This window comes from Choloepus didactylus, chromosome 13, assembly GCF_015220235.1.
Source record: "Choloepus didactylus isolate mChoDid1 chromosome 13, mChoDid1.pri, whole genome shotgun sequence".
NCBI lineage: Eukaryota > Metazoa > Chordata > Mammalia > Pilosa > Megalonychidae > Choloepus > Choloepus didactylus.
In genome coordinates, this window is record NC_051319.1 from 30807444 (window position 1) to 30830298 (window position 22855).

The 22855-nt window shown below is 37.9% G+C and overlaps 1 long non-coding RNA gene across 2 annotated transcripts; it reads right to left on the reverse strand.

Moving 5' to 3' along the window:
- Positions 1-783: 783 nt before the first annotated feature.
- On the reverse strand, positions 784-22623 carry LOC119508269. Of its 2 annotated transcripts, none has more exons than XR_005211441.1 (6): positions 22573-22623; positions 20414-20493; positions 19254-19353; positions 15211-15296; positions 13651-13738; positions 784-1260 (listed from the first exon to the last, which is right to left on the reverse strand). It is a non-coding gene; the product is annotated as an uncharacterized LOC119508269 (long non-coding RNA). The 2 variants fall into 2 exon arrangements; XR_005211440.1 differs by having other exon boundaries at positions 15205-15296.
- Positions 22624-22855: the final 232 nt, after the last annotated feature.

A 22855-nucleotide genomic window follows, 5' to 3' on the forward strand; every position in this document is an offset into this window, starting at 1 on the left:
GTTAACAAAGATTTGATGAATTGGAGAACCTTATCATACTCTAGCCACTTTATGACACTTATCACTATATGTATGATATTATCTTGTTTCCTTATTTGCTTATTTCATTTCTGTCCCTGAACACTAAAATGAGCTTTGTGAAAACAGGTACTTTGCCTTTCATGCTTATTTATGTTTAGCGCACAAATTGAATAAAATTCTTAATGTGCAAATGGTACTTATAACCCAATACATAAGTCTTGAAACAGAAAAATAGGTAAAGCCACGAAGTGAAGACATACATAAATAAACACAAATAGCTAATAAATGAAAAAGTTAAATGAGTAGTTAAAAATATAAATTGCAACTTTTGTGCCCAGAAAACCGGGTTGGCACTGCAGGAGGGTGATGTGAACCTCTAACTCATAATCAAGCTTCCCTCCAAGTCCATGACAGGGCCTCTGTAAAGTGGGAATCACGGCCAGACCCAAGCCCAGACTACACCAGCCTCTCATAAACACAGGAGTGGAAAAAAGGAGCTGCAGTGGAGAAAAGATAAAAAAAAAAAACATGGTTTGTTAATTTTCTTTTGGAATGGTAGGAATGAAGCTATTTCAGGATATTTGTTTTCCCATTGCTTTGCTTTATTTTGTTTGGTAATGTTTTGTTAATTTGATAAATAAAGTAATTTAAGAAAAAAAAGAGTAACATAGAAGGGGACCCTGCTCATTCAGCCATAAGTCCTCAATGCCCTCAACGTAAGATGGTCCAACAGGCAGGCATAGACATATGAAGAGGCACAAGAGGAACTTTATTTGTTCTTGTTCCTTAAATTGACAGCATAAACCAAGGTTAATTTGTAAAAGAATATGGGGAGGGGGTAGAGACGTCTAAAGAGAAGGAGTGATCGAGTGGATGAATAGACCTCAGAAACCAGGCAGGGCAGCACAACAGGAGTATCATGATGACGTCTGGTCTAAAGTGCAGTTGCTGGGTCAGATTGCGGGGTCTGCTATCCACCACATCTTCACGCGCTTCTTTGGAACTCATGTGCCAACAGCTTCAAGACTCTCCCCACAGCAAGAGTCATACATCCATACCAGAGCTGATTTGTTCCTAGATGAGGTCAGAATCTCCCCTTGGTGTTCAGGCCACAGCTGAGAAGCATATAGCCTTTACCCCTGCACTGAGGGACTTCTGGATCTAATTCCTCCAAAATTTTGCAGGTGGCTGCTTTTCCCATGCTTCACCATCCTATTATCCTTGGTCACTGCTCTTCACCTGTTGAGAGAGAAAGAGAGAGATAAAGAAAGAAAGAAAAAGAGAGAGAGAGAGAGAATACATAAGATAGTATTTTAATCTCCATTTTTGGTGAATGATTTGGAATTATATATCAAAAGAATTTTAACTGTTTATGCCCTTTTACCCAGTAATTCTACTTCTAAGGAAAGAATACAAGATTCACAAAAAGAGTTATGTATCTGAATCTTTAGTACAGAGTTTTCATTAATAGAAAAATTGAAAAACCACCTACATATCTATCAATGGGAAAGTGAATAAAGAAGGTGTGTTACACACATATGCAGTTATTAAAATTACATTTTGAAAGAATATGAAAAGATTTGGGAAAATACATAGAAAATTTATGATTAAAAGAAACAATACAATACTGCTTATATAGTATTATCTTATTTTGGAAGTACATATATGTGTACATGCATATAGAAAAAGTTTGGAGAAAAAAACAGAACAAAAACTAGCAGTCTGTCCCCTGACTGTGTTTGTCTTTAGATTTATTTTATGCTTAATATGATCTACACTAAAACACACATTGCTTTTATACTTTTGAAAGTTGCTATTTTTAATTTCCAATTTACTTACTTAAGAACAAACAAACTTAGCTGTTAAGACTACAGACACATATGTTATAAAAAGGAGTGTTGCCTGGTATGATTATCCTAATTGCTTTGTTGGAGGAAATGTACCCATAAATATTTCCATCCAGTTCTATCTACCTTTAAATTGAGCTCTATTTTTCTTGTGTATTCTTTCTATTTTTATTTTTGCCACTTTTTTCTTTTTCTACTTTTTTGCACACAATGGTAATTGATTTTATTTGTTTATAGGAAACACTTTATCAGACTTGTGCTGGATACTGTGGGCCTAAATTCTTGCTTTGGGGAAGAAATAGCAAACTGTGATCTATGAATATGAATGGTAACTAAAGCTCAGTCACATTACATTAGAATTGTTACATTTCTTTAACACTGAACTCAGATATCACAGTTCTTTAGATGTTTCCAGATGTCAAAATATGTCTACACTCAGGCACCTGCTGATAATAATAAGATACTCCATGAACATTTAGAACAGCAGAAGGTCTCAGAAGAATTTATTCTCCATGCCATATACCCCTTTCATCATTATTAACAGTAGATGAATCTTGGATAATGTTTTTTTGTATTGCTGTAACTTTTATTTTGAAATACCTTCAAAGAACTCCAACATACCCTTATCCTCCCAGATACTCAAATCCACCAATTATAACATTTTGCCACGTTTGCTATATCATTCTATTTATCCATCAATCAATCAATCCACCTATCTATCCATTTGTCTATTTGTCTATCTGTCTGCCTGTCAATCCATTTTCTGAACACTTGAGTGCAGGTTGTATACATCACGCTACTTGAACACTTAATACTGCCACATACGTTTCCTAAGAACAAGAATATTCTCTTATGTAACCACCTTAAGTGCAATTTTCAAGTTCAAGAAATTTGACATTAATATGAAGCTTGCAGTCTAGACTCCATTTTTTTATATGCCCCAATAATGTCCTGTTGGGCCTTTACTCTTCCCTTGATAGATCCAGTCAAGGATCATGTACTGCATTTAATTGTCATTGTCTCTTTTCTTTCTCATTCTTTTTTCCCATCTCAACCACTCCCAAGCCTACAATTCAGTGGAATTACTCATATTTAAAATGTTGTGGTACTCTCAACATCTTCCATTACTGAAACTTTCCCATCTCCCCAGAGAAACCTTACAATCATTCTTTAATTCCCCATATCCCCTTTCCCCACCCCTGGCAAGCTGTATTCTTAATTTCTGTCTCTATGAGCTTGCATAGTCTCCAATATTTTCTTAGCAATTACCATAGGGCTTAAATTTAACATCCTAAAGTATAACATTCTCATTTTCTTGGATACTAACCTAACTTAAATGGTTCCTATACCCCTACGTTCCTCCATTTATATGTAGCTCTTATCACAAATTGCCTGTTGTTGGAGATTGAATCATGTCCCCCACAAAAGGCATGTTTGAGTCTCAACCCATGCTCTTTTGGGTGAGAACCCATTTGTGAATAGGACCTTTGAAGATGTTGTTAGTTAAGGCGTGCCCAAACAGAAGGAGGGTGGGCCTTAATCCAATATGGCTGACATCCTTATAAGCAAAGGAAATTAGACACAGAAAGAGAATCCAAGGGGAGCAGCCAGATGCTGGAAGTCAATGGAACCTGGGAGAGAAAGGAGATGTCACTTTGTTCATTGCCTCATAGCAGAAAAGCAAAGGACCAAGGGTTGCTGTCAGCCCCAGAATGCCACAGTCTTCAAGGAGAAAGCATTTGCCTTGCTGATGCCTGGATTTTGGACTTCTCCTAGCTTCAAAACTGTGAGCGAATAAATTCCCATTGTTTTAGCCATCCTTTATAAGGTATTTGTGTCAGCAGCCGAGAAACTAAAACTATTTGTAATTTCTTTTTTTTTTTCAGTAATTTCTTTTTGAATAGAAAAGAGACAGAAATGTTCAAAACTGTTTTTAAGAAATTACAAACAAATCCATAATTTGTTTTTTGAAATCTTCAGTTAAAATTGTATTGTTCGGAGGTGTAACCTAAGATGGTGACTAGGTGAGACAGAGAAAAAAACACCTCCGTGGAAAACACTAGATAAAATCCAGAAAGCACCCAGAACACCACTTCCAAAGTAGCCAGCCGGACAAGTTCTGCTAAAGCCACAGGGAACGTGCGTTTGGTGAAACTAGGAGTCTGCATTCTGAAACGAGTGAGTGAGTAGGCTGATCTGTCAGCCACACTGCAGTGGGGGGAGATGCTGGGCTGGCATTTTTTTTTTTTTTATAAAAAAGAGAGAAGCCCGGGAACAGCTGGAGATAAGACAGGAGCGGTCTGGACTAACGCCTTGGTGTCTGGGGTAGAGGATACCCCTTCCCACACCCACTGCAGATTGTCTCGGGTCCAGGGAAACAAAGGGCAGAAACCCAGCCTCGTGGCCGTCTCCCCAGCGGGCGGGGCTGCTCCTGCCCAGGGCTGAACACACAGCACAGAGCCGAGACAAGAAACCCAGCCTGACAGGGAGTCTTTCCCACAGCACTGCTCACACGACACAATATCGGCTGTGGACAGTGGCCTTGAATACACCCACAGCTGATCGTCCTAGAGCTGGGAGAGCGGAGCTGTGCGGAAAGGGGGAGGTTAACGCATCCCATTCAACCATCTTTGAAGCGGGCTGGGAACACCTCTACACAGCCCAGCAGCCCAGGGCTTCCCTGGAGGCCGGTGCTCACTTGTTATGTGGCACAGCCCTCCCCCCCATGCCGGTTTGAATATATTGTGTCCCCCAAATGCCATTATTTTTGTGGTCTTGTGTGGGGCAGATGTTTTGGTGCTGGTTAGATTTGCTTGGAATGTCCCCCACCCAGCTGTGGGTGATAATTCTGATGAGATGTTCCCATGGAGGCGTGGCCCCGCCCATTCAGGGTGGGCCTTGGTCAGTGGAGCCATATAAATGAGCTGACTCAGAGAGAGGAAACTAACAGAGTGCAGCTGGGAGTGATGTTTTGAAGAGGAGCAAGCTTGCTAGAGAGGAACATCCTGGGAGAAAGCCATTTTGAGGCCAGAGCTTTGGAGCAGACGCCAGCTGCCTTCCCAGCTAACAGAGGTTTTCCGGACACCATTGGCCATCCTCTGGTGAAGGTACCCAATTGCTGAGGTGTTACCTTGGACGCTTTGTGGCCTTAAGACTGTAACTGTGTAGCCAAATAAACCCCCATTTTATAAAAGCCTATCCATCTCTGGTGTTTTGCATTCTGCAGCATTAGCAAACTAAGACACCCCCTCAACAGAGGTCCTGGAAAAGCACAGCAGGGAGGGGGGAACCGCTCGGAAATCCCAGGGAACCTACGCCAATACCAAGGACTTTTGTGTCAGTGGCAGAGAACAGCCTTAAATCTCTGGGAACACCTAAAAGGTTTGATTGTTAAACCTGCCCTTCCTCCCTAACCACTCAGGCACACGCCCCTCATTGAGGGCAGACAGCACCAACAACACACCCAAATTAAGTGCACCAATTGGACCCCAAAAGAATCAGATCCCCACATAACACAAAGTTGGGGAGAACTGACTTTAGGGGAATAAGTGACTCACAGATGCCATCTGCTGGTTAGTTAGAGAAAGTGTATGTCACCAAACTGCAATTCTAACAAATTAAAGATCAAGTAAAGCAAATGCCAAGAGGCCAAAAACAACAGAAAATCTTAAAGCATATGATAAAACCAGATGACATGGAGAACCCGAACCCAAACACTCAAATCAAAAGATCTGAAGACACACAGTACCTGGCAGAATTAATCAAAGAACTACAGACAGGAAAAGAGAGCATGGCACGGGATATAAAAGACTTGAAGAAGAGCATGGCACAGAATATGAAAGACATAAAAAAGACCCTAGAAGAGCATAAAGAAGATACTGCAAGAGTAAATAAAAAAATAGAAGATCTTATGGAAATTAAAGAAACTGTAGGCCAAATTAAAAAGACTCTGGATACTCATAATACAAGATTAGAGGAAGCTGAACAACAACTCAACCTCCTCGAGGAGCATAGAACAGAAAAAGAAAGAACAAAAGAAAGAATGGGGAAAAAAATTGAAAAAATCGAAATGGATCTCAGGGATATGATAGATAAAATAAAATGTCCAAATTTAAAACTCATTGGTGTCCCAGAAGGGGAAGAGAAGGGTAAAGGTCTAGAAAGAGTATTCAAAGAAATTGTTGGGGAAAACTTCCCAAACCTTCTACACAATATAAATACACAAAGCATAAATGCCCAGTGAAATCCAAATAGAATAAATTCAAACAAACCCACTCCAAGACATATCCTGATCAGATTGTCAAATACTGAAGAGAAGGAGCAAGCTCTGAAAGCAGCAAGAGAAAAGCAATTCACCACATACAAAGGAAACAACATAAGACTAAGTAGTGACTACTCAGGGCCACCATGGAGGCAAGAAGGCAGAGGCATGACATATTTAAAATTCTGAGAGAGGAAAATTTCCAACCAAGAATACTTTATCCAGCAAAACTCTCCTTCAAATTTGAGGGAGAGCTTAAATTTTTCGCAGACAAACAAATGCTGAGAGACTTTGCTAATAAAAGACCTGCTCTACTTCAGATACTAAAGCGAGCCCTATCAACAGAGAAACAAAGAAATGAAAGAGAGATATAGAGACTTTTAACAGATATATATAGAGTATTACATCCCAGGTCACTGGACACACGTTCTTCACTAGTGATCACGGATCTTTCTCCAGAATGGACTGTATGCGGGGACATAAAAACAAGCCTCAATAAAATAAAAAATATAAAAATGAATTTGTTCAAAGAACATTCTCTGCCCACAGTGGAATACAAATAGAAGTCAATAACCTTCAGAGACTTGGAGAATTCACAAACACCTGAAAGATAAAAATGAGGGGGAGATGAAAACATTCCCGGACAATCAAAAGCTGAGGAACTTCATCACCGGTAGATCAGTCCTAAGCAGGCGGAAAGGAAGGGACACTAAACAATTGACTGAAACCACATGAAGAAATAAAGATTTCCAGTAAAGATTACATGGTAGATATAAAGACCAATACTACTGTATGGTTGATTTATAACTCCACTATTTACTTCCTACAGCATCTAAAATACATAAACTATAATGATAAATTGGTGGTTTGGGACTCAATGTAAAATATGTAATTCTTGACAAGAACTACATAAAGGTGGGGGAATGGAGGAGTATAGGAACACAGTTTACATGTCCTATTGAAGTTAAGTTGGTTTCAAAGAAAAACAAGATTGTTATAGATTTAAGAGGTTAAATTTAAGCCCCATGGTAAAAACAAAGAAAGTATCAAAAAATATGACCAAAGAGATGAAAAGTAGAGTAGGGGTTCCAAGAAGTGAGGGAAGGGGCAATGGGGAGTTAAGAAATGAGAGTAGGGGTTTTGGTTTGGGGTGAAGGGAAACTTCTAGAAATGGATGGTTAGAAGGTGATAGCATTGCAACATTCTAAATGTGATTAATCCCACTAAGGGAATGCTAGGGAGGGGTGGAATAGGAAGATTTAGGCTATATATATCTTTCCAAAATTGAAAAAAAAAATAAGACAGTCTAAATAGACGACAATTAAATGCCAAGGATGATCCTGTGCAGGATCTGAGGCCGGAGAAGAGGAGGCTCAAAGGGACACAGCTGGGACACAAGGAAGAAAAAAAAAAAAAAAAGAAGGAAATATAGAATGTAAGCTTTATATCAATGTTAAATTTCTTGAACTTCTTAGCTGCGTTTAATGAGATTGCATAAAATAATGTTCTTGTCCATGGGAAAGGTATATGTGAATTATATTGCCTGTTCAAAGATATGCACAGCTTGCTCCCGTATGTTCAGAAGATAGAGCAATAGATGATGGGTGTTAGGGAGGGAGGGAGGGAGGGAGAGAGGGAGGGAAAGAAAGAGTGGTGTGACAGGATCTTAAAGGTGATGGATCAGGGTATCGGGGGAGGGGGTTCAGGATATGATGGAATTCTATGTAGGGGGGTTGTACTGTTTTTACAACTGTTCCTGTAAGATTGAACTTATTTCAAAATAAAATTTATTATTAATAAAAAAAATTGTATTGTTCACATCAAAGTATGGCTTTAAATCAGAGCTTGGAATTTGTGAAAGACAATATATTGAATTATGGAAATTTTGCTGTGCTCTTTTCAACAGCATAAGTAAATAATCAGCAAAAATAATGTTGCTCATTGTCTTTCTAGAATTTAGAAAACTTAGAAACATACAAAGTAATAACTTCACCCATCCATGGATCCAACCACCAATCATAATCCTTGTTAGTATTTTACTGTCTCATTTTAAGCACTATATTTTCCCTAAGCATAAATATTTTGTACAATCATAAATATTTTAAATTGATGTTATAGTTCATATATAATTTTGCATCTTTTTCACCTAACATTATAAATTCTAAGCATTTGCCAACAATTAGTCTTTAAAAATAACCTTTTAAATGGTTATTCAATATCTTTCCATTATGCTGACATCCAACAAGATATTTAACCATTCTCTTGTTAGATACAAGTTGCTTCCATGTTTCTATTATTATAAATAACATTATAATGCACATTATTGTCTGAATTTTGACTATTCTTTAAGGATTGAGTCATAGAAAGGGAAGTAAAAGGCCAAAGAATATGAGCAACTAGGGAATTATTAATGCATGTTACCATTTTTTTCCCAGAAAGATTTTTCCAATTTATACTCCTGTCAGCAGTACATTAAAATGCCTCAAAGAAAATCTTAGACAGATCCCACAGATATTCCTATTACACTTAGATAATAAAAGTCCACGTAACTAAAAAAATCACCTAACTCCAAATTTCTATGCAAACATAATTTTCTCCCAACTGACCAGAAGCCTGGAATGGGGAGAAGGAGTGAAGAGGGAGCAACGCTTGGCCCTTCTTCTCATGGGCGACTTTCTGATTTTCTAGAAGCCTCCTCCAATTGGCTACTACAGACCCTGTACCCCAGCACCTACGTTACTGGTGGTTCAGCCTTTGCAGTGTCACTTTGCCCCTTAGATGGTTCTGTGAAATGGGGAGGTCCCTCACGAGAAGGCAGTGGGAAGGCTCCTTCCTCAACAGCTCTGCTGGCCCGTTATACTGCATGGCGGCACGACCCTCCCTACATGATCCCCTCCCCATCCCTGTGCTGCCTTCCGAATTCTCCCTATAAGAGACCACAGATTCCAGGGACATTTGTAAAACTCCCCAAGTGCTTCTGTTGGAGATAATCTTCTTTACTTGATGAGGGAATATACCACAGGGAGCTGGGTGGTAGGAGTCAATAGTCCTTTTGACTACTTCTCTTATGTAACCTAGAGATGAGTGATAGACTAAAGCTTGAAGAAACAGTGTCACAGTCTCTTAGTACATTCTGCAGAGGTGGTCCAGCAACTTGGTTCATATGTCAGGCTTCTGGTATGTACTGAATTGAGGTGTCTGCCTGAACTCCAAGACCATAGGTAGGGTCACATTTAATATTATCTTATATAAATGCATGTTAGTTATTTATATATACATGGTACTCCTGTTTATTTATATTGATGTATACATGTATTCAAAGTTTGGTGCATCAATTTATACAGAGATTAAACATTTAGAAAAGGAGAGGAAGGACCCAGGAAAGGGACAAGTTATATAAACCCATACAGTATTTAAAGCCTAGGATATGATCTACAAGTGCTAACCGAATTATATTTTTTACAAATGTTAATTCTAAGGCTTTGAAAGTTTATTTCTAATAGTTCTACTGTCATTACCAGCTCTCACTTTTCATCTAGGCCCTAACTGAACACGTTGGTATCCTCATTAACCTGTTCCTTTTATCTCAGCTCTGATGGTATGCAAAGCCACCTTGTAATGATACTTCTTTAGATGCTGGTTCAAATTTGTGAAACTAGTATAAGGAATCCTGAGGAAGCATCATCTACTAACATTTTCACTCACAGTCCTGGTAAATCCAGTTCGAATATCTAATTTTTAACAGTCCATGCATCAAAAGAAGTGTCTCCAAAAGGGTCTAATGCCTAGAAGAAAATACCAGTCCAGGGACATTCTGAAGGTTTGTATCTGACCTTTCTTTGGTTTTAATCACTGAACTTCTCGACAGCTTAATAAGTTGAAGGTGCTGGGTCACAGTCTAACTTAATAAGGCCTGCTGCAGAGGCCTGGTCACCTCTGATTGCTCCCATAAGTCTTAGCACATCTGGTACACTGTCCTTGAGTGAGAAATGTTTTCCATAACTTCCCCCTTGTTCACTATCCTGCATATAAATTGTTTTTATTAACCCAAGAATGATACAGCACTGTATATTTGTGTGAGCTTTTGCCATTTTTAGTTTTATCCTATAGAAAGAGAGTTGATTGTTTTCTCCAAAGTGGAATTAAACACTGTTTATCACCAATGTCTTCCTTTTTCTATTTTTCTACCCTTATTTAATATGGGTCAAACCAACCTTCAGTTTGACATGAGATTAAAGAACTAAATATTGTAACCAGACTCTTTGAGAAAATTTACAATATCCCATAGTTGTGGGAAGAAAAGAGCCAGATAAAAACAATAGATCACTTTTACAGATTTTACATAGGACAACATATCCAGATGTAAATATCTGGGAAGGTTTAATTATATATGGAAATGTTCGTATTTGGATGATTGACACATTCCTTTGTTCAGAATGATAAACAAATTGATAGACAATTTATTCTGTTTTATTTCAATAGGTTTTAGGTTTTAAAAGTCTAATGAAAGTCATATTTCTGCTCTCTTTGCAATTTCCCATATGGATAATAGCACATGGAGGTTGATCCAGATGGATGAAACTACAATTCTATAGCAAGCATTGCCATCTGTATCCTCCACCTTAACTTTGGTTGTGGAGAATGTATTTCAGGGCCATTATAGTGAAGTAAAGAAAATTCAGTGTCTTTAGGACCAAAAGACAACCTGACTGTATTTTTATTAAGAAAACTCTGCAAGTGGGGGTAGCGGATGCTGGAATCCATCTTGTCTCCGTGAAAGCTGGAATATTTGCATACCAAAGTCATCTGCCGTCCCATCACTGATGCTTATCTTTTGACAGAAAACAATGTTTGAACTCTTCTCTGATTTAATGAAGTCTAACCTGAATTCACAGACACAAATATCCCCCAGTATTATTCACATGATATTACAGCAAAAAACATAAAAATGAAAACAAAATGCTATCTAGATAGTGTTAGGCAGAGGATAACTATTCATTCTATTAGACACAAGGAAAGATCAGTTTGGGTCATGATTCAATCAGATCTGTGATAGAACAGTTAAGAGTTCCTCCTGCATCAAGCTGATGGCAGTTTTGGGAGCAGTTAATGGAATATTTTAGTTGTGCTATTTTTACTATGCTGAAATGTTGAATAAAAAGTTATCTCGGGTTTTCCCTGTATCATATGTCACTGTCTTAGTTGACCAGGGTTGCTGTAACAATGTACACAGGCAAGTGGGCTTGAACAACAAAAATTTATTGCCTCCCAGTTCTGGAGGCCAGGAGTCTGAAATCAAGGTGTCAGCAGGGCCATCCTTCCTCCTAAAGAGGAAAATCTGTTCCGTGCCTCTTCCCTGGCTTCTGGTGAGTGGCCAGCAATCCATTCATTTAACAGGTTTCCAAGTGTCCACTTCCCCTGACTTATGAGAACAGTTAACTTTCTCCATCAGTGTTGATGGCACCAGGCTCCTGATGTTAAAACAACCATAAATACACTTAGCACCTCCTATGAGTCAGTCACTGTGAAAGCACTGAGCGTATGTACCAAGTACCTCAAACAGGCCACTTCAGATCCTCTCTGTCCACCTATCTCTCGTCCCAGTGACCATTACATGACTGGCTCGAGATGGGCTCTGACCAACTTCATGCATGTGCACCCTGACAGCACTTTATTTCATGCCCAAACCATTGCCTCTCCCTCAACTCACACTTATGGCCTCATGACAGGATTTCCCTACAACCTACTGAGGGAAAGGAAAGGAATTTGAACCTTTTCACATATTTTGGTGGTAGCTAAAAGTGTCCTACCATTGCATCATATTTCTACCTAGAATTTATCTAAAGGACAACATTAAGGGAAATCATCCCAGAGGGCAGAGAGTAGCAGTGCACTTAGTCATTCACTTAATATGGAGGGAGAAGTGATCAGAGGTATGGTTATACATGAACTCATGGATAATGCAAACTGTGTTGGCTGCATAGTCATGGACAGGGGAACAATATTGGAAAATTGATGATGATGAATTCTTGAACAGAGAAATACTGATGGACTTTGGGAGTAGGTATAAAGCATGCAAATCTTTGTGTCTCCTGTTAATCCTCACCAAAAGATGTTCACCACAGTAAGCTACCAATAACAAGATGGATAGGATGGATAACTGGTCTTGTGTATACTGGCCTGTTTCTTTCCTGTGCTACCCCCATGCCTAAAAGTTCTTGTGCAATGGGACCATGAACAGAACAGCCGTGGTGGAAGGGATGGAGGCTATACATGGCTTCTTATCACCAAGGCTAATCTAGTTACTGATGCTGCTTAATGCCCATCCTGCCAGCAGCAGACTGAACCCTAACCTTTGGTGGAGCACTATTCCTTGTCACTTGATGACAGTGGATTGGATGCCTTCCCTCAGGGATAATCAGTCACTCCTTACCAGAATCCATGCCTACTCATGATGTGGCATTGCCTCACCCACTCACAGTGCCTCTACTAGGGCTTATACAATGCCTCCTTTATATGGAATCCCACACAACATTGCCTCAGACCAAGAAACCCCTTTTTATGACAAACAAGTTGCCAACTGTAGCTCAAATTCTAGAAGAAGCAAGTCTAATAGAATAGTGGAGTGGCCTATTTAAACTTAGAGCTCAAATGCCAGCTTTGGGACAACAAACCGCAGGTTTGGGAAGCCATCTTCCAGTATCTGGCATACATACTGAACCAATGCCTAGAATATAGGCTAAAATACCTGGGTCAATAAAACAGGAGAGTCTAGTAAATTTGTAGTATCTCACTATCCTTCTCAGTAACTTTCTTACAAAATTTATATTTGCCATTCCCCACACAAGCCTCACCAGGTTAGGTGCAGTGCCTCCACTGGGGACTACACTAGGTTTCCAAAGAACTTGAACTTACACCACCTCTTGGTCAAGTTAGGTTCTTCATGTCAGTGGACTGACAGGCAGAAAAGGGTGTTATAATAATAGTAATAATTGACCTTGATTTAAGTGGACCTAGCGTTGATGCTATGAAATGGAAAGAGAGGGGAGTATATCTGGAACCAGGGGATTACCCATATCTAACAACACCTGATAAAAGTAAGGCAGCTCAGAGCTTAGACCACCTTGAGGATGACAGAGATGATAAATATAAATCATTACCTGGGTGCCAACTGCAGTAGCAGAGTCTATAGCTATTTTCATTCTTCCTCTTGCTTTGTCTTTTCAGAGTATGGCTGGCTACCATCATGAAAGAACCTGTACCTCCTTCTCAGGTAAGAAGTTAAGGCATCTTATTCTCATTAAAATTGAGGATCTTAATTATAATATAAGAGACGAATATAATGGCGGTCATGAACAAATTTGAGTGAGGAAGGAGTAGACTGTATCTACGCACCACTTTAGATCCTAATAGGCTTGCCTGTCTCTGCTCCAGTCCCCAGCGAGGCAAGAAGATTTGCCTGGGTTCTGAATGACTTCCTACAGGGGCAGTGTGATAATGCCTTCATCAGGAGTCTCTCACCTTCCACTCTGAAGCTCTGAAGGCTTCCATGTTGGCACTGAGGCAAAGGATGCTGGGCAATGCTGCTTGGTATTCATACATGAGTAACCTGGAAGTACAGAGGAAATTAACACCACATGGAGTGAAATTTTACCCCTGGGATCTGAGAATTAGTGTTTAAATTCCAGTAACATATATGCAACATAAAATTCCCCCTTTTAACAAGTGAACACTTGAGTGTGGTAAACTGAAAGTGTTAAATCTTATTTTTCAGCATGCCTTTTTCTTTTTTTAGGCAACATTAAATTTTAAGATAACTGACGATAATCCTGCATTTGATGGTGGACCCATTTCCAGCCCTCAAGGCATCAACTCTTTCTTTGCTTGTGTCTTCTGCATACTTCTCCCCTTAAAAGTGATATTAGAGATCTGGGGGTGTACTGAATACTTGAGGCTTTTATCATCAATGGCCTTGTAGTTGGAAGGCATTTTAAAAATCATCTAGTTCAAGTTCCTTCTTGGTTTTCTCATTTTTAAACCTCAAAAGGCACTCCATTTCTTACAAGAAATACAAAAATAAAATAAGGAAAATAAAATAAGGAGAAATAAGTATCAAACTGAAGCTTCCAAAAAAATTGAGAGTCTGACGAAATTGAGTTATAAGCATCTACAATTCAGGAATTGGAAATCCAAATGTCTTCAGTGTCTAGTGTAGAAAGGAAGAGGAGAAAAATGAAACTAGTGTACAAAGGTAGGGAGTGATAGAAATTTTAGTGAACTATAATGAGTGTGTCTCTTTTAAAGACACTTAAATTCAATTTTTTTTTTTTTGAAACTAAGCCTCATGACTGTGGGCTCATTTGCAGTTTCTAATACATGGTACCAAGGTGTATATAGTTAGTGGTTTTCAAAATTAGATCACTACAATCATCCCAGCATTCAGATTTGTGGTATCTACCTTAGGGTTTTGGTTATTGCTTGATTTATTTTAGTTTGGCTTGGTTTTGAGGTTTTTCTCCCTTGGTCAGGGAAATCGATCACTTAGATGACAACCATTCATACATTTAATCAGCAAATATTTATCTCATATTTAACATATGTTGGAGACTGTTCTAGGTGTCAGGAATATAGTAGTGGATAAAACTGTTTTCCTGATTTCATGGAGCATACATTCTTGGTAACATCATAAAAGTCAACATTTTTCCATTCTTAATGACAATATGAATTCTATTTACTGCATTAGACAAGTGTGCATAATTTAAAGAAAAGCCACTGACCAAAAAAATCACAAAATTATAATATATTTCCAATCTTTCATTACTTCTAATACTTTAGAAACAGTAATTCTGTTTGGTAGTTTGTTGGTACAAGCCAGTTCTGTATATCCAGTTTTATAAAATCATGAGGATACAATAGCTTAGAAAGGGTTAACTCAATTAAAAATAGGAACTTATTAATTGAATTTTCAACATCATTCAAAAGCTGGGCATAAAAAGAAAAACAACTCAAAATTAGCTAAGAACTCAGGCACACACATTTTCTTTATTCTGTGAACTCAACGTAACCTTAACTAACCTGTACCTTCTGTCTCCTGCAGCATCTCTCAGTGCCAGTTTTCTATTTTGTCCTAAGTTTTAAGAGCTGCTCCTAGGAGGTAGTTTTAGAATCTAGAGTACAAAATAGAGATAAGTTGTTAAGACAAGTATTTCATGGCCTCCTGCCATGATAGAATGTTCCCCAAAAACCTTGCATTTTTTTCCTTTGAGTCATATCAAATAGTTTCTTCCACATCCACCCATCCTAGTTTCATCCACTGGGTGGTCAGCATACCATCTGCTTTAGAACAGCTGGAAAAAGGAGGAAAGAAAACCCACCATGAATAGCTTCCATTTTGATATAAAAAATTATAACTCCCAAGAGGCTCAAGGCATTGTAGTCCTGACTGGCTGACTTTGGCCAACTCTTGTGGCCGCTCACCCAAATGAACCCACGAAGAAGGAAAAACAGAGAAACACTGGAATGCATTTCCTGGCCAGGATAAATGCAATCTAGAAGGAGGGAAAGAGCCTGTCCATTTTATTTACCAGTGTAATGCCGACCACCTGGAGGGCCTAATGAACACTTGGGTAAACTAAGACTTTTTATTTTTAATTTAATTTACATTTTTGGCTGCACACTAATTTCAGGTGGACACACTTTTATCCAACATTCTTTGTGCACAAGCAGCTGTGCTGCGTAATTATTCTGGTTGATGAACAAAAATTACATTCTTTTCCTTTTGAAGTGATTAAAATAAGACTCTTTAGATACCAAAGATGGAACCGTGTAGCATTAGCTACAAATATTCCCTTAATAGGACTACTTCTTTCTTCTCATCTATTTTGCTTGCTCAGTTTATTCAGTGCCTACTATGTGAAAGGCTCTAGGTAAAGTGTTCCATTTGTTTGTATGATATAGAAAACAGAAATCCTTTGCCAGCCAATTCATTCACACGATTACATTATCATGCTTCCTCCAGGAAATTATTGCAGCTTTATTTAAGAAAGAGAACTTGTTGGATAAATTCAAATTCATAATCTACTTAAAAACAGGGTACTGTGTAATCACATATGGGAGGGAAAAAAAATTCTCTAGTGTTGCCAGAGTTAATAACTCATATATTTCACAGGAACCAGTTTGTTTTCAGGTTGCTAAAGCGTAATAATTTCTAATGATTTTCCTTTCAAATCTTTCCTGTAAACATGCATCTGTTCCTTTTGGGATATCATTGTAAGATACTGCCTACATTGGCCAATAAGAAAAATATCTGTGTTCTCTTCAAAACACCTCTTGTTTTGCATTTGATCAAAGCCCTGAATTCATTTGATCTCGGTTCCACATTGCTATTCTTCACATTTCAACTTAATGGCATCAGGCTTACCAAGTGGAAGTATTAAGAGTTTAGCCTGAAAGTGAAGGGCAAATTTCATTGCATCATCGAGCCTGGTGTTAGGCTGATGTGGCCATCTTCCTTATTGAATTGTTTGTCTGGGAAATCCAGTCCAGGATAAATAGACAAATGCCTGAGATCATTGTTGTTCCTTCTCTGATGAGGCAGCTGCCTCCATGCTGTGTTTGTTGTTCCAAGATATTGTAAATACTAATATTTTATAAGCTCTGGTGGAGTTTAGAAATGAATCTCGTAAACATAATTCACTATTTCCAAGTTTTCAAAAACACACAGCCTGAAAGAATCTTAACTCTTGATCAGTCTGTGGATTTGGCCCTCAGCCCCAAGAATTGTGATGGGCAGAATTCTTCCTGTAGAAATGCCTTGGGTAGCAGCTAATTAGAGGAAATTTGGGTTGTGCAAAGACGCAACTACTCTTTCTTTCAGAAGGGCAGAAGGAGGTTTAAGTTTACATAGCAAAATATAATTTCTATTCTAAAACTGCAGAATAGAAAAGGACTGCCTGAATTTAAAATACATAGAAAGGTTTTTTGGGGTAAAGGAAAGGAGCCAGGGTGAAAGGATAGGTTAAAGGAAAACTCAGTATGTTGATAGTTTAAAACGTACAATAATTATTAACTTTTTTTTCTAGCAAAAAACAAAAGAATGTTAGACCATACTGCATGCAAAACACCCATTTAGGAAATCCTGCTATAAAACTTAACAAATTAAGTCTTCTATACTCACTCTCATGTTTGTCTTACCCTCCTTTGGCAAGCTCTTGGAACTGATTTATATTTATAGTCTCTTTCTCCCTTGTACTTATCTCTGTATTCACAGAATCTTTGCCTGTTCTTTCCCCATTCTATCTTTCTCTTTCATAACTAATTCAAGTCTTCATTGGAGGAACTGACTTTTCTGCCCGTTATCCCATTAGGGTCTCTGGGCAGATAAATACTTATCCATATAAAAAGTTTGTCAGTCTGCTCCAAAAAGTTAAGATGTTAACTCCCTTTTAGATACTAGAGATTGACTAGGTTAATTTTATTAAATAATTTTTAGGTTAATTTTATTAAGTAATTTAGTATATATGCATGCAAATGGAATAAGGACTGAACAAATCTATGTCTTAAATAATGGCAATCAATAAAAATCATATTAATACATGGCTAAGACATACACTATGTAAAACTACTAAATAGGTGAAAATATATTGTAAATTCTATAATGCTACATGCACATTAATGTGACTGTTTTTCCTTTAAGATACTGCATTGAGAGTGAGTCAAATAAGATGCCAATTGCTTATTAGAAAAGTATCCTTAATTAGAGTTAGGAACCCCCTCTTGTATTAAAGGGCAATAATGATGGAAAGGCCTGCTACATGTGGGATCTTTCTTTTCTTTAAGTTGGTGATGCTATTTGGGTAATAACTGATGAAAGGACTAGGGTGCCAACCAATTTGCAGTTAAGTGGCTAATTAAGACCCAAAACGAAGCTGCCAGGAGGTTGGGTCTACTAGCTTTCAAGTGACACATAAAAGCAATTAGAACAGAGCTGGCTTTGCTAGGACATATTTAAATTTAGACAAAAGTTTGGGCCAGTTATTATTTTATGTTAATATATTCTTCTGTAAGACAGCATCATAGAGAAAAGAGAATCACTTAGGACATAAGAAATAAATTAGAATATTATTTGGATTCACCAAACTTCAGATCAGAATAAAAAGCAAAACTGCAAAATCATTTCTATGTTTGCAGTCATAATAGGGGTAGTATATGTAATTGTATTTCCCAGTCTCAGAGGAAAAGGCAAGAGGTGCATGAAGCACACTGTTATCCAAGAGGAGAAAATCTCTTAATTCTTGGGTGCATTGTCACCTGTCTGTCATATTGCGTGAGTTTGACACTTAGTCCAGAATGGCAAGAGTTTTAGAATTGTTAGATTTAAACTTGGGACAGTCAACTGCTCTATTTAAATATAGCCACTGTAATAGCACAGTGGGGTGGAAGGGGGGACTGATTCTTTCTGGAGTTAGAAAGAAGGTTTGAAGTGGATGAGGAAAAGTAGAAAGAACAGGAGAAGATGGAAATTATAATACAAATTGGAGGAATGGTGGCTGGGGAGAATGGAGGGCTTTTAAAAATCATAGTTCCAGCAGCATCCTAGAGTTGGGAAAGCACAGTCCATTTGTACCTTGCTCTTGTGATTTATGATGTCACCATTAAACCCCTTGATAGCATTATATCCTTGTAATTTGCAGTTGCCTAGCATTTTTTCTATATACAACACAATAACTCATTGTGTAGCTATTTCGCACACACATAAACACACACATTAGGGTGAATATGTGTGTGCTGAATCTGTAGTCAGTGGAAACCATGATTTTTGATGTAATAATAACTTGGGTTAATAAAAGGCAAGAAATCATGGGCTGGATGTATAGTCACTCTATTACCAACTTTGTCATGAGGCATCATAAGGAGACACAGCACAGCATGTTATTAAACAGACTTCACATGAATTTTATATATCTTTCCAAAAATTGAAGAAGCAAAAATGTTTGTAGGGTCAGCCAAGATTCATTATTGAGGGAACTATGTGAGATTACACAGAAATAAGAAGGAAATCTATTCAATTCTTCTAAATATTGTAGCAATAAGATTAGAAAATAACAGGATTAGAAACACTAAACCTTCAGGGCTTAATCCTGCTGCCCCAGGAGGTATGTGGGTGGATCTTCAGATTGCCCAGGGAATCTGTTTCCTTCCAGATCGTGGTCAGTGATTGTGACACTGCAAATTCAGAAAAGAGAAGGTTTTAGAACCTTTGCTTTAAGACTATAACACAACTGATCATTAGCATTTCTGTAGGGGTGAGAGGTGGTGTTTCGATATCTCTTATGATAGCTTTTAAATTGACTTCTGCAATTATTCTCCGACAGAAACATGAATGCCAACTACTTTCTGGGGAGTTATTCTTTATTGCTATTTGAATATTTTAGCTACAATGCTGGATATGCCCTGCTGGACCATTGAGAATGTTGTTCTACAATGCTCTATCTATAAAATGACCAAAGAGCACATGCTGCCTCACTTAAATATATTCCAAGGTGAGAAGTTTTATTTCAAATCATCTGTATGTTGACTAGTCTCTGTGCATTTGATGCAGGTTTGATGGTTGAGATGTAACAGACTAAAGCAATCCAGGTACTTAACGCAAACCCTTTGTCTTTGCCTTCGTGAAACATGGAAATCATGAGTGTGGCTGCTCTGAACTCATCATGATTTGGAGTAACATCCTCATTGAACAAGACTTCCAGTTTGACATGAAAAAAAGCAGGGTGTTCGTTTTAAAGCAGCATAATACTTAAGATGACAGAATTGTGTAGGTTCTCAGAAGAGATTTTTTAAAGATGCAGGATAATTCTTTCATGATGTGTTTAAAACCCACATCAGGTAAAATTCTGGAGCATATTTGTTCCTGTAGAATTGCATTCTTATCTATACTGTGGCCCATGCCACATGATAATTTTTTTTTCACATCAGTCTCATATATTAGACTGTAAACTTCTTGTACAAAGGATCCTTTACTTACCATGTGTATATTCCCACCAACATTCCACACAATGCCAGGCACATTGTAAGCATTCACTAAATATATTTTAAGAAAAATTGAACACTACTTTTTGTAAGATATAGAGATAGAGATAGAGATGGATACAAAGGTAGGTGTAAAGATACATATTGCTGTTATCTCCCTACTGCCCACAATAATTTCTTGCACTGGACCACCTTTCTTTGCATTAGGATTTATTTATAGAAATTTAAATCGGGATTAGATCCTGTGTCTTACAGATCTGCCTTCCATGAAGTCAGGGAGCCAAAGAGAAGGATATTCTTATCAGGCTCAATACTTTGGGAAGCTTTTTGTGCCTGCAAAGAAAAATTAATGAATGAGAAAATCTTAAAACATAGAGTTGCCTTTCTACCATACTATATTAAGGCCCATCAAAAATTGTAAGCAGCTTTGCTGCTGGCTACATTTCCCCTGTTGAATTATTTGCTCTTCTGTTAAGTAATTCCTTAATGCCCAAGGAGTTAAGCACTCTGTGGAAAGGGAGTCTTACTGAAATGCTTTGTTTGATCTTGTAATTTTAAATTGCTAGCTGTATAGTTCAGTGTCTCTATCATGACATATTTATTTTAGTGTTATTTCTAAGATTATGCATATTTGTAGAGAGATGTTGCGCAGTAAGAATCTAACTCAAGTATTTTCCTCCTCGTCTTTATATGCTTTCTGATACTGTCTAAAGAATTGCTTCTCAGCCTTTTTGGCTAAGATCAAGTGTAATACTTTCTAGACACTATCAAATGTTTCATTTTTTCTAATCATTACCCCAATACAAAATCATAGTACTAGCTAAAGAAGAAGGGACAATCAAAGATACGTCAATCCCTGTTCTGTTTCATTTTGTTATTTTCCTCTTTGGCTAGCATCATCTTTCCAACTTTCAGCCAACATTTTCAGAGTGCACAAGTATGTCCACTGACAAATGGAACCCCTTAAAAGACATTCTGAAAATGCATTTAATATTTCTTCACTAATGAAAAGCATGCATTACTGTTCTATCAAGACCTGATAAATTTATTTACTGATATTTAAGTGGAGATTTGATTGTATTATAAATGAAACTGATATTCTCTTAAGATTAGTACATAATCAGTGAGAATTTACTTATTTACAGATTTTGTTCCCCTCTTGCTTTTGATTAAAATTACAGAGTCTGGTCTTTGAACCTGTGTTAACACCAGTCATCTAAGTTTTTTGGCCTTGCTCAAGGCAGAAGTAGCTTTTGGAAATAGTATGCTACTCTTCGATATCATAGTGATGTATTGCTTGAAAGCTGACATGGTTTCAGCAGTTTGGCATTTTAAAGAAAGTTGCCAATGGATACAGCATACACAGACATGAGTGAGGGAGTGAGTGAGTGTGTGTGTGAGTGAGCGCATGTGTGTGTAATTCTAAAATGAAGAGACATCTATTCTGGTAATAGCTGTGTACTTGGGCCCATCTACAGTTTGATTGTACATCCGTTATGATGTGTCTCTTTTTAACAGGAAGGATACGGATCTTGATGAATAGCTAAAAGGTAAGATCATTCTTAAAGGTGTGAGTGATTAATAATGGTCATGCACAGATTTTTTTCTAACAGTGTAAATAAAATATATCATTCACATGAAGGGCAGGAGTTTGGCAGAATGATGCATAGTGCATTTGAAAGCATAAAAAGTCAAAGCTCGGATCCCTTCTAAGCATGCCGAAGAGGAAGCTGGTTTAGCCATTTGAAATATTTGAATGGATGTTAGTGTAGAAATCATATGCCATGTGGAATACCAAAGACTGGGCTAATTTAATTACCACCAATAAAACAAAATAGACATTTTTCTGTTTTAGCACCTGAAAAATAATACTATGACAGGAATAAGTGGATAAAAGTTAAAGGCTATACTCTGTACTATAGCATTTTGACCATATACTTCAATCCAATCAAGATTTACTGTATGGTCTTTCGATTGAAAGTTCCTAAAGGAAGAAAACCCTTAAGCTTCAGCATTAGCACAAAGTTTGACTCCAAAGTGGTCAACATACATACCAAAGTGCACTATTAAACTTTTCACTATTTAATGCAACAAGATGGGGCAAGCTGCCCTTTGAAGAAAAAAGAATTACTGCCAGTAGTGAACTCTAAGTACCATAACAAACAACCTACATGGTTGGTTTTTATTCTCTACCAATGGCCTAGAGCTCATGATATTTTCACAGTGCTTGAGAAAATGAGCTTCAGTTTGGTAGAGTACTTCACATCAAGCTCTGCTGTGGTCCAGCACCACAGAGCTTGTGCACTTCACAGGGGAAAAAACCTTGACCCTGCAATGGAGATGCCTTCTCAACTTCTTACATAAGTCACAGGTGAATGGAGGGGCATTAGCTGTGGCAACGGAGGACTTTACCTTTCCAGCATTGAGCAAAGGAGCAGAAGCAGATGGATGGTGCCATAAACTGTGTAAAAAGAAATGTTAATGATTATTTGGGATCAGAGAGAAACAAAGCGTCATCGCTTGTATTCTCTTAAGAATAATGACTTACAAGTCACTGAGTATTGTTTTTAATTTATTGACTTAACATCTTTTAAAAGATTTCCATGAATATTATTCTCTTCATTTGATCCCTCTCGATGTGAGGACATGGGGCACACATCCTCGGCATGAGCGAAGGCACAGCGACATTCATTCT